This window comes from Mixophyes fleayi, chromosome 5 (genome assembly GCF_038048845.1).
Source record: "Mixophyes fleayi isolate aMixFle1 chromosome 5, aMixFle1.hap1, whole genome shotgun sequence".
NCBI lineage: Eukaryota > Metazoa > Chordata > Amphibia > Anura > Limnodynastidae > Mixophyes > Mixophyes fleayi.
Window position 1 is genome coordinate 39320698 of NC_134406.1, and position 12799 is coordinate 39333496.

The following is a 12799-nucleotide window of genomic DNA, read 5'->3' on the forward strand; positions in this document are numbered from 1 at the left end:
AGTGGACCACTCACTATAAGCAAATAGTTTAAACATTCTTGGACATGTATTATTTATGTATCTTATTGCAGTTTTCAGTATCGTGTTGAAGGTCATATCTATGCTCATAGCATCTAACGGGATCACAACTTAATCATTTTACAATAAAAATAAAATGCTATAATAAATCTGATTAATTTTAGAAATTAAAGTTTCTTATCAAAACACCCTTATTGCAATCAACACCTTATTTATTTTATCTTCTTTTTTCAAACTAAGTGAACACAGCTGCAAGAGGACCTTCCAAAAACTCAGGGTGGTCCAACAAAAAACTATCTAAAAGAAGAATATAGGAAAAAAAAATCTTCATGTGAATTTCAACAATGAAGTCCATGATGGAGAATATTTTGTGTGAAGTTTATGTCAGTTGGATGCCAAAATTTAGAGAAAATATTGAAAGATTCTGTTTATCTTTGGTGAAAGCCTGGAGTTTCTAAATTCCTATGAGTATAACAAACTTGGTGTCATTTTACTTTTCATAATTTCTAAGGAATTATTCTTGGAAGTATCTAGTGTATGCTCCATTTTATATTTACAAGTAGAATGTGATGTTATATCTGATTAATGTGAGGTCTAGCAGATTGTAGAAAGGCTGACAATGGACAATTTTAGTTTTCTTTCTATATAACTTGCCAAATTTTGAATTACAGGCAAACAATTACATGGACAAGTAAGAATTTATTGATGGTGGCAAGGGTCAATAAGATAGCATTCCTTAAAATCTTAAAATATTGAATTAAAACAAGATACAGTGGCAAATAAAATCAGAATAACACACATTTCTTTGTTTTAGAATTAGTGAGTACATACAGCTGAAGATTAATTTTTGCCCTCTATCCCAGCCCTAGTGTCATGGTGCTGGTGACTAACAGTAGAGAACCACTTAGCTGGGGTAGCTATCAGAAACATACCATGACCAGCCAAGCTGCTTATTCCTGAGAGGAAGGGTCATGAGAGAAAACGCTTAAGTCGATTGATTGGATTACTGAAGGTAGAATCATTAGGGATGTAACTAAATTCAATGGTTTTGAAATGTAGTATTGTGAGTGAGTAAATTAAGACAATAAACAGAAAAACAAAATAAGACCCTTTGAAGCACCAGCAGGGAAATTAAATTCCAACTGCTTGCAACTTTGTGCAAAGATTGGTAGGATTGAGAGCTTTATAAAGGCTGCATATAGGTAAGGCCTCTTTGAACTAATTGACTTTTAATATAATGCTGATTGCTGTAAGTGAAAAAGAAGATGCAGTTGAAAGTTGAACGAAAGTTGCTGATGTATTGCCACCTGTCATCTGTAGATGGTATTATGGACAAAGCTGGATTAAGGGAGGTGTCTGGTGTATTAAGGCTAACATTTTAGACAAATAAATGGGCAATACTGTGTGCACTACTATTAGGTGCACAAATCTCTACCTTCACGAGGAGAGCCGTGTGAAGCCGGACATACCTCCAAACTGTCCTTGCAGTCGGACCAAATGCTGACAAAGTGGGATAATCACCCAAATTCGGGACTACCCCACCAGAATCAGGACAGTTGTCAGACTGCTCTATCATACATGTTTTAGCAGCTTTTACTACCTGTATCTGCTGGGGTTTTAAGCTCAGTTGCTTCTTGTCTAGATCCTGGAATGTTGGTGCCCTATTTGGAGAAAAGACAGATACATAAAATGTAGAAAGCCCCCCAGCTCTGTTAAACTGATAGCACCCACATTTAATAATTAGGCCTCCCTTCCTGTAACCAGCCCCAACTATTACATAAAATAAAATGAATAATATTCACATTTAATAAATAAACCTATTTTCCACCAACCATCCTTGACATTAAATTAATAGCATACACATTTAACAAATAGACATATTTCCCCCCATCTAGCCCAAACATTAAATTAATAACATTATTCCCATTTAATAAGTAAATTTCTTTCCCTCCCCCAAACAACCTCAGCAATAAATTAATAGCATTTACATTTAATAAATATATCTATTTCCCACAACCACTGCAACTTTAAATAATTGATATTAACCTTTAATTAACAGCCCCTCCCCAAATTCAGCCCCACATTCAATTATTAGCCCCTCAAAATCCCAGCATTAAATTGAAGGTCCCATCACTTCACCTTAAATTAATACGGCTCTCTATTAAATTAAATACCCCACCATCACCCCACTAATAAATTAATAGCACCTACCAATAAATAATTAACTTCCATCCACACTCCACCATTAAATTAATAACCCTCCCTCCCACATTACATTAAGATCCCTTCCCTTCCTTCTCTCAAAATGGTTACTTTTATAAATGCTACATTTAAGAGGCAGAGAGAGTCCATAATATTAGCTGCCATACGGACAAAATAGAAAATCCAGGTCTGAGCCCCACATGATACCATTCTGTACTCCACTTCTATCCCCACACCCACTTCCTCAGTAGTCTTCTTCATCTTACTCCTCTATCCTCCTCAAGCACATTCTCTGTCTTCCCTCTCACTCCTCATTTCACACCTATTTAACAAGCTCAATACCACCTTACCACCCTTCTCTATTTCCACCTTCACCTCATCTCCCTCCTCATCAGTAAGTTTTACCTCTCTGAATTCACCCTTTGCAACCCTTACAGGTTCTCCCCCACCCCCAGTTTAGATTCAAAGCCTTCCATACGCACCTCCCCCTCGCAGTTCTTTATAAAACCACCTGCCACTCCCCTAATTCTCACTTATCCTCTCAGCTGCAGATCTTGACTTACCTTAAGCCCAAGGGGTGATTCGGCTCCTCTCTGCTACTCTTCACATTGACAGCGATTTCATCATTACGAATGCCAAGAAGGCTGTAAACTAAAATTGCATACTCGCATGGTATTACAGTGTGTTGGGACCTTAGGACCACGGTGCTAATGAGGCACTTAAATGCAGTGCCCTTTACCGGCACTTGGGGGCAGCCTGGGCAAAGGCACCTATCGCACTGCTCTAGTTACGGCTGTGGGTAGCTGGTCCCAGAGGAGAGGACAGCCACAAAGCACCATACAGTACCTGGTCCATGGGTCCCCCAGAGAGAGGGTGGCTAGGAGCATGGGCCCCCCATTAATCTGGCTCTGATTACAAAGAATTGTCAGTGTTGATGGTGCACTGCCAGTTGTTTCCTGTAGCTAGTATCGTGTTGGATCCTGGCAGCAAGTCGTGATGGGAATCACACTGGGAAAAATTAGGACCGATGAGTGATTCTTTTTCTTAGGGGCTGGGTTTCTGCAATGATAACTCTGTGTTCTTTCTGGTAAGTTTCACCATTATCTGCTAATGACCAGGAGTAGATTTACTTGCTCTTAAAGAACATTTCCATTCTCTGAGATGTTCTTTGTAAAATGAATCCCCTCACTGTGCTTGCATAGACGGACACTTGTTGAAATTGGAAATCCACAAAGAACGTTGAGAACGACTGTAGCGGAGCATCCCGGAAGGCTTAACCCCCCCCCCCTCCCAACGCATCATCCAGCTTCTTTGTTATTGTGTAATTATATTTGCCACAACACCAATAGTTGCAAAAGGGAAACTTTGTATCAATTTTATTATGATGATGTTGGTGAAATAAATCAAAGAAATTACACACTGGTGAGTGTGTTTGGCAGAGTGCTTCACTGCAGTGGCTTTTATTTAAAAATACTTAAAATAATGCCCTCACCCCAATCAGCAATGTGTGTGGCTGATGTTTCAGTGGAATGCAGACCATATTTATCAAGGTGAAACACAAAAAAAAGGTACTAAAAAAAATGTATAGCCCATCTCCAATAACAAGAATGCCCAGACCCACTTATTATCAGCTGGCTGCCTTCATTTAAATGGCAACCGACACTGATATAAATGTAACACAGTGGAAATCATTTGCAGTGGTGCCGTGATGTGCCAAAGAAAACATTGAACATACATAGAGTAGTATTGCAACACAAACATGGAAAAAACGATGTGTGAAGTGTCCCAAGGGTATTTATCCCTCCTTCAAGTGCATATAATCCATATGATGTAATAGAATAAAACCACGTGAAAGGGGTCCCCTCAGGGAGTCTGCTTACAAGATTCCTCGTGGGTACAGCACATCAAAACACATCTGTTCATAAATGGAAACCTCTGTCCAGACCACTCCAACGACCATCACATAATAAAGAATTAAATATTCATAGTGTAATTCCGTTTAATAGTGAACATAGTAGATCAATGGTAAAACAGACACTACTGATATTCTATCTGCGTACCAGAAAGAAATAATAATAAGCACATAGTATATGGGCAAAATGGATTACCCGGGTACAGTTCCTCCCAATGGTATAGAGTCCAAGTCCTTTAGCAGAAGCTATCGTTAAAACCGTCCAACACGTTTCAATTTAAAAGGAAATCTTTTTCAAGGTGAATCAGTTTGCAAAGGACACAGTGAAAAAACTTTGGGTATTCAGAACAAAATTGTTGAACAATAAATTCCATAGAAACAAGTGTACATATTAAACACCTTTTAATAAAAAGTACTGTGTGATCCGGTCGTAAATGATTTGTGAATAAAAACTCTGGGTCAGGCCTGGCCAACCTACGGCTCTCCAGCTGTTGTGAAACTACATGTCTCAGCATGCTTTGCCAGTAGATAGCCAGTCAAAAGCTTGCAGGGCATGATGGGACATGTAGTTTCACAACACATGGAGAGCCACAGGTCGACCAGACCTGCTGTAGGTATTTTCCCCATCTCTACTCATTTCACGTTGGCAAAATATAATTGCTGTGTAATCCTTAATGAAATCATTTATCTAAACAGTACTAGGATTTATAGAAAAGTAAAGTGAAATTAAGCTCTTTTTCAACATTAAAAATGTAAAATATGATGTTTGCAACTTTCCAATTTTGATTCTTTCCTATAATTAAGTAACAAATAAATGAATAAGAAATGGAAATTGACATAAGGAAGCAAATATTGGATAAACATGAGAGGTAATTATTGGCAAAAATTAGGAAATCGATTGTTTTTCTTCCTGGCTGCCCTTCCAATACTTGACATCAGTAAAATTAAAGGAGATATGTTTGTAATCCTAGGGCAGCTGCTATTTACTTAAAGCAGCGACATTAACTGTCACTCACGTGATGTTTACCTACTTTATGATAATGCTCACAATCAAATTGGTTTCTTATGTGGTGTTGAAGAAATACGTCTTTCATTAGGAAACCTACCACAAGTTCCATTCCCCAGCAGGGACAGGATTTGATGAAAAGAAGGGGATATAGTTTTCAACGTAAGAGAAAAGCATTATTTATTTTGGGGCATTATGATGCGGTTAACAGAAGCCTAATGTTTAAAATGATGCGTCAAAGGTATAATAAAATCCAGACTTTAGTACAAAAGAAACAATGCTTGGGAGGGGTCACAGTTTTAAGGAACTAAATATTACAGATTACTGTTTGTTTAAGGATCCCAACAGCATTAAATAATACACATTTGGCTAGCATTTCGCATTATTCATGATTATTTAGGAAAATGCAGTGCTTGGAAAACATTTGTAAGCCAAGAGTTAAGACTAAAGTCCTACATTTTGCCTTCAGCTTTTTTTATTTCACAGAATTATATTTCTCTGCCTCTGGGCCCTTGATACATGTAAGATATCCTATAAAATGGTGAATAGCAATGTCCCTCATTTCACAATGGATTTGTCATTCATCAGTGAAAGCAGAAAATACATAATCCCTAATGTAAACTATAAGGATATCATAAGTTGGATTTGTTTTTCAGAACACTTGGGTTTCCGGAAACAACGTTTATTTACCAATTTGGAGCATGATGCCTAAAGTATATTAAAAACATTTAAAACAATTCCCCACCTTCCTCAAACATTACATACTTTTGCCTTCTGGAATGTCAATGAAATGGCAGGAGGATGCCAGACAATGGGACAGGTCAATGCATAAGGAAGCAGATATCATAAGGTCCCCCTGTCCCCAACATTTGAAAATAAATTCCCCCTCCTCTTTTTGACCCCTTTCCCAGTTGTGATGGGTGGGGTACAGATTAATGGCTCTGGGAAAGCCGACATAGTTTTAAACGAACCCAGCATAACGATTGGTATAACAGCAATACTAATAAAAAGCCTACTTACTACATGACAGATACTAACTTTGACCGAAGGCGAAATTACGTCATTTTCCATAGACAGAGTGAATTGGCCGGTTTTAAAGCGGCGATACCCACAACCCACGCCATGTATAATGCAGTACACATGTGGGGTCCGAGTATTGGCGCTTTAAAACCGGCCTTTTCACTCTGTCTATGGAAAATGACGTAATTTAGTACTGTACCTATTTAGGACATTCGGATCTTACACGCGCCGCTCATTCAAACCTTCGGTCAAAGTTAGTATCTGTTATATAGTAAATAGGGTTTATATTAGTATCGCTGTTATACCTATCGCTATGCTGGGTTCGTTTAAAACTATGTCGGCTTTCCCAGAGCCGTAATAATAAGTACCACTGATTGTGATCAGTGGCCACTATGCCATCGTGCAGCGGGCTGCAGGAGGTGGCTTAGTGGACCAAGAACTTCCTGGATGGTGCCAGCTGAACAGCATTGACTTAGATTAAATGCACCTATTAGTTACTTTCTACTATAAAATTCTATGTTTCTGTGTTTAAAGTCACAGTAAGACTGAGATCCACAAAAGAGAGTCTAAGCTGAAAGTGCATTCATTAATCACAGTGTTGCTTAAATGTGGAACAGCAAAATGTTTATACATGTATAAAATAATCTATTATAAAATGTTATACAAATTATAAAATGGCATAATATAGTGTATTAATCAGCTAACTTGAATGTGCAGCTCTTCGTTTTAGCTAGAGTGACCCAGGGCTGTTTATAGCATAATGTGAATACTTTCCTTGCCTGAAAGACAGGTTGCTCTGCAAAATATTGTGCTGCAGGCAATTTTTACTTAAACTGCTTGCTGCAGTTTTATATAGTGTGTTCAAAATTGTCTACTGATTCATTACAGACTATTCCTTATCCAAGAAGACAGAGTTTATAGCAGACTGGCAGCTGGGGATGAATAATGTTGAGAAATGACCTGTTCTGTTGCAAAATTTGATAAGCATTACATTTTGTCATAGAACAAGATATTTTACAGAGGCTCAAAGTTCCGCTAATACAATCCATACCACAGAATTTGTAAAGTTCACAATTTGCAGAATTTATAGTCTATAAATAGAGTTGAAACAATGACAGTGTCAATTCATTCTGCTCCGTTGTGTGGTTGGTTTATAATAAAGGGCAAAACACTTATGGCCAAATTCGACTGTAGAAATGTACAGAATTCTGCAGCCAAATGAGGCGAATGTCCGGCAGAACAGTTTTGAAAATTTCACATATTTCTACTTCCTACCAAAATCTATTAAGTCTTCTTGGATGATGTCACATTTCCTCTAGAGAACAGCTAACTGGTGCTAGGGACATCAATTTTGCCCAGAGGAAAACTGTTGGAAAAAGGCAGCTTTATTGAAATTAAAGGTATCTGACAATTACCTGGAAGACATACTCAAGCAGTGAGTTGTCAAATAACAAGGCAGGGGGCCTCATTTAAACTTGGTCAAGAGTCCAATTGTGTGGTGTAAAAATGTGTTTTGCTATGCTGGACATGCACCTTAACTTATATTTGTTTGAGCATACTGTACTTGCATTTGCACACCACTGATCCACCTTCCCAGGCATAGGTAACAGCGAGTTCAAGTTATGAACTAGTGCTGTGAATGCACAGGGAAAAAAAGTAGACTAATCAGGTACTTTTCAAATACATTTGCTTTCATAGTTGAATTTTCCAGTAGCGTTTTATAGACTGTCAGTAGTAACAGTCACGGAATCACTAGAAATTGTTAGTGTGACATTCTCCAATATTTAATGGATATCAATGAAAACATATTTAACATTCTTGTAATTTGTGTTTTTTATTTACTTACATAAATTCTGCAGAAAAATCACCTTTGAGATAATCAGTAAATTTCTCAGGTGAGGGCCATTGTTATTGGAAAACAGGATAAAGATAATTCTAATCATCTTCAGTACATCACAGCATTGTTAGGAGTGTGAGTTCAATAGTTGAGACATACCCCTGAGGAGTCAGGATTTTCAGGCCCAGAAAAGAGTGGATTGCATCATTTGGGATGTGTAATCTGATCCCAGCTTTGACAGATCTTGAATGTGGCAATTTCTGAGACTGGAATATAAGGAAGTTTGATTGGTTATTATAATTATTCATAATAGGTCACTGAATGACCTGCAATATTAGAAAACTGCAGGGCAAATGTCCTTTTGTGCCATCTTATGCTTATGTCTGGGCAAGTGTGTCTAGATCTTGAAACCGATATGGTAGCATTTATGAGACAACAGTAGTTTATGTATTGGGAGTGTTCTTGTGAATTGCCTACTCTTGCAATAAAAGGTAAAAATGAGATTTCATTTTGTGAGATAAGATTATTTATGTGAAATAAAAGGGTGAATATGGCACAAATCAGGGGCATTCCCTGATTTATGGAGGACGCACCTGTTCATGCAGATTCAGCAAATGACAAAACTAAGCAGATAATTCTTTCACAGAGGTGTTTTCAAACACATGAAGTGGACATGCACTTTGAGATGCGCTTGACAAACATGTAGGTGCATTTGCACACACAAAGAAACATTGTGAGTCCACATATTTTGTAAATCACCCCTATTGAATTAACAACAATAACTGTACTGGCTGGATAACTGTTTAATTGGGTTACTCCCAATACAAATTAATGGCTCGTCCCAGCGCCAAACATTCAAATGGCCAGCAGTGAGCCCTGATTGCCTCGCTGTCCCAGCTATCGGTTAAATGGCAATGAATAATTTTCAATTTTGTGTTACCAGCATCGGGGGACCCTGAAAGAGGGAAGACCTTACTTGCAGCCATCCGACAATCAGATACGTGTTCCTTTTCCTTTTATTCTCTGTTTGCCCTCGTCATGGGCTCCAGAGGGCACCCTCTCACACCACCCTGCCCAAAAAGTGCAATTATTAGTTAGTCAGGATTCAAACATCACAGTCATTCCCACAGAGATAAGAGGGAGATATGGTGCTGACTGCACTACCTTCTGTTTCTCTGATCTGCACTACTTATTCATAAACCTGGAAGGAGCTGGAGCCCGCAGGTGAAAACTCACTGAGCCGCCTATTGCTCATCAATGTTGTGTTATGTTGTCTTTTCTTATATCAGCAAAACTGTTCTTCTGAATGTATCATAACACATACTCGGGCTTACTTCATAACATGGGGCAATATGTATTGATGTGATGTAATCCACGGCAGCCAATCAGAATATGAACTTGTACACACAGGTGCTTTCCCTACACCATTGGTACATTCCATATGAACTGTGTTTACTTTAACCAGCTCTGCAAACAGTTAATTGAAGCGTTTAAAGTGGCTACGGTACACACAGACAATTCACTACACATGAACATTAAATATCACGGCATCTCAGTGTTTGTGTGTATTACTGCCACTATCTTCATAAGGTTCAATTAACCCTGTTAGCAGGGATATTTGAGTTGTATATTTGAGCAGATGAAAAGAATCACAAGTGCAAGGAAAGCGCTCTTGTATATGAGCCCTTGAGCCATCAATTTTTTTAGTACAGTTTAGAAAGTGAAATCTAAGATATGATATATTGCTATTGCTTAAATTGTTGAAATTACATTTAAAACACAAGAGCAAATTATGTTATTACATGCTTATAAGTAAAATATCTTTTGTTTTAGGAGTCAAGATTCTGTCTTGTGGGTTTAGCATTAGAAAGACCTGTGAGCTTTTGCAGCTGGCAGCTGGAACTTCAAGTCATATTACACTGTACTCTCCTGGTAATCTTGACAACTTTACCATTAAATGACACAAGAAAAGGCAAACAATGATTTCCCTTGCGATACAACAATTGATACTGTTTCCAGAAGTTTAATAGACTTTTTAGCTAATAGAAAGCTGCAGAAAACACTATTTTACTAGTAATTTTATTAGAACATGTGTCTTGTGTTTATCGTAGCCAGAAGTTTAAATTCAGGAAAAAAACTGGCTTTGAGTTCTTATGGAAGTGATGACCTACAATTACCATCTGCGCAAATGCAACTTGCAATGTCCTAAAACTGCAATTGATTTATAAACATAATCGCTTATACACCCAAAACAATTATAATAGCACCAATTTTATTTTTAAATAAAAATATAAATGCAAATAAATTAAAGACAAATTATTCACAACTCATAAAATAAAACACACACTTTCACACCTCCCAACTGTTCATATTTAGGCAGGAACGTCCTGTTTTGAGGGGACTGTTTCACCGTCCCAAGTATCAAGGCTTTTGTCCCAATTTGGGTACAGTTGAAAGACAGGTCCACTGAGTGCCACGTCACATTGAGTGCATGTGTGGCGGTCTAAGTGGCATGCACTAGGCGTATGTTCTGCTGTCGCCCAAGAGCCCGTAATGTAGAGGCTTTGTGTTTATGTGACCTGGAATACACTCCAGGGCGCACCTAGATTGTGCACTTGCGTCAGGCATATGTAACATAGTAACATAGTTGATGAGGTTGAAAAAAGACACCAGTCCATCAAGTTCAACCTATTTTGGATCTTCTGAGATCCTGCACTTATATTTGAAATTAATCCAGAGTAGGCAACCACCCATCTGTTTCAATTTTGAAAATCCCCCCAGACTCAATATTGCAATCCAATTTTTACCCTATATCCACTACTATCCTTTATTTTAAATTAACGGTCATATCCCTGGATACACCTTTCCGCTAAAAATTTGTCTAACCCTTTCTTAAACATATCTATTGAATCTGCCATCACAACCTTCCCTGGCAATGAATTCCATATCTTGACTGCCCTTACTGTAAAGAACCCCTTCCTTTGCTGGTTGTGAAATTTCCTCTCCTCTAACCTTAGTGGATGACCACGTGTCCTGTGTATGGTCCTTGGGGTAAAAAGTTCCCATGAAAGCTCTCTGTATTGACCCCTAATGTATTTGTACATAGTAATCATATCTCCCCTTAGACGCCTCTTTTCTAAAGTAAACATGCCTAAACTGGCTAACCTTTCCTAATAACTTAATAACTCCATACCCTTTATCAATTTTGTCGCCCTTCTCTGAACCCTTTCTAGTTCCAAATTATGTCAAATGTACAAGTGTGTATTCTTGCGTCCAGTGGTCAAAGTAAAGAACTGGCAGTATGGAAATATAATGTAAGTGAATGGAAGTTGGTAGTTTCACAATGAAGGCAGTAGGAGAAGTGGCGGCATGGTATACCACCATATACACACCCACTTCCACCACTGTCCTTACTATAAACACCACCACATTTGTTGTTTACCTCTTGGTAATCTTCTTTCTTGCAGTAGTCTAAATGAAAATATCAATTAAGTCATATGAATAGACGAGCGCAACTTGATATAATATAGCCGCAACGCTATTGAATTATGTGATCAGCCGGAGCGGCCACAAGAAGTATGCTTGCAGTTCATAGCTACTTGGTGCACATAATCGACTTACTGCATTACTCCATGAAATGTAGAAAAATGCAGTGGTTTAAGTAAAAGAATCAGTAAAAGTGTTCATACTACAGAATGTATAAATGCACATAGCAGTATATTATGAAAAAAGATGTATTTAAGACCAACTTTGTGATTGTGGGTGGAGAAATGGAAATTGCTCTTTACTTCTTTATTTTACTTCTTTACTTTTTTTAACTTTTTTTTTACTTTTTTTTTTTTTACTCCTTTACTTTATTGCCCTTTACTTCCTTTATTTGCTCATCCTTCCTTATTCGACAATTGGAAGCTTAGAAATTGTGTAATGTTCAGCGAGATCCTCATTACCAATTTCTCACATGCTTGGCTGGCACCAATGGCGCCGCAAACAGTAACATTTTTAAAAAAGTGATCACGGATACTGAGCGGGAGCTAAAGTTCAGGTGTTACACACAGACATTCACAAACAGCAAATGCAGATGGACAGATAGGGACGTGCACATGCTGTTTCACTGGTGGAAAATATGAAAGCGTATTAGAACAAAAGATATTTGAGGTAAGGCTTTGATTATTGGAGTCAGGGCCGGTGCTAGGGTCCTTGGCGCCCTAGGCACAGTGTGAAAATCGGCGCCGCCCCCTGTAAAAATTGGCGCTGCGCTTCCCTCCCCTCAGCTCCCCTCCCCTCCCCATGTCTTTCTTTAACTTACCTGCATGAAGCTTCTCCTCTGTGCCCTGTCTTCTCCCCTCCACTCACAGACACTGTCGGCCGTGATGATATCATCACGGACTGTCACTGTCAGTGAGCGGAGGGGAGGAGACAGAGCAGAGAGGGGCAGCTTCATGCAGGTAAGATTCATAGCCCCTTCCCTCCTCTCCTCCCCGTGGATTTCCGTTTTAAATGACCATAGTCATTTTTTTTTTAATTTTGAGGCGCCCTGCAGAGCCCGGCGCCCTAGGCAATTGCCTAACCTTGCCTAATGGGAGCACCGGGCCTGATTGGAGTCCTTTTCATTATGGATGTAAGATTTTCAATCAGTTTACTTTCATTGAAGGAAAATGTGAACAGCCCTACAGAGCTTACAATGACTCCCAAATATCCTTTAATGTCACAGGCCAGTGTTCTGAGACCAAATGTAACTGAATGCAAGTGGTGTGATCAGCAAATGAATATAATTAAACAGTCTATTACAAGCAAGAAATCTATT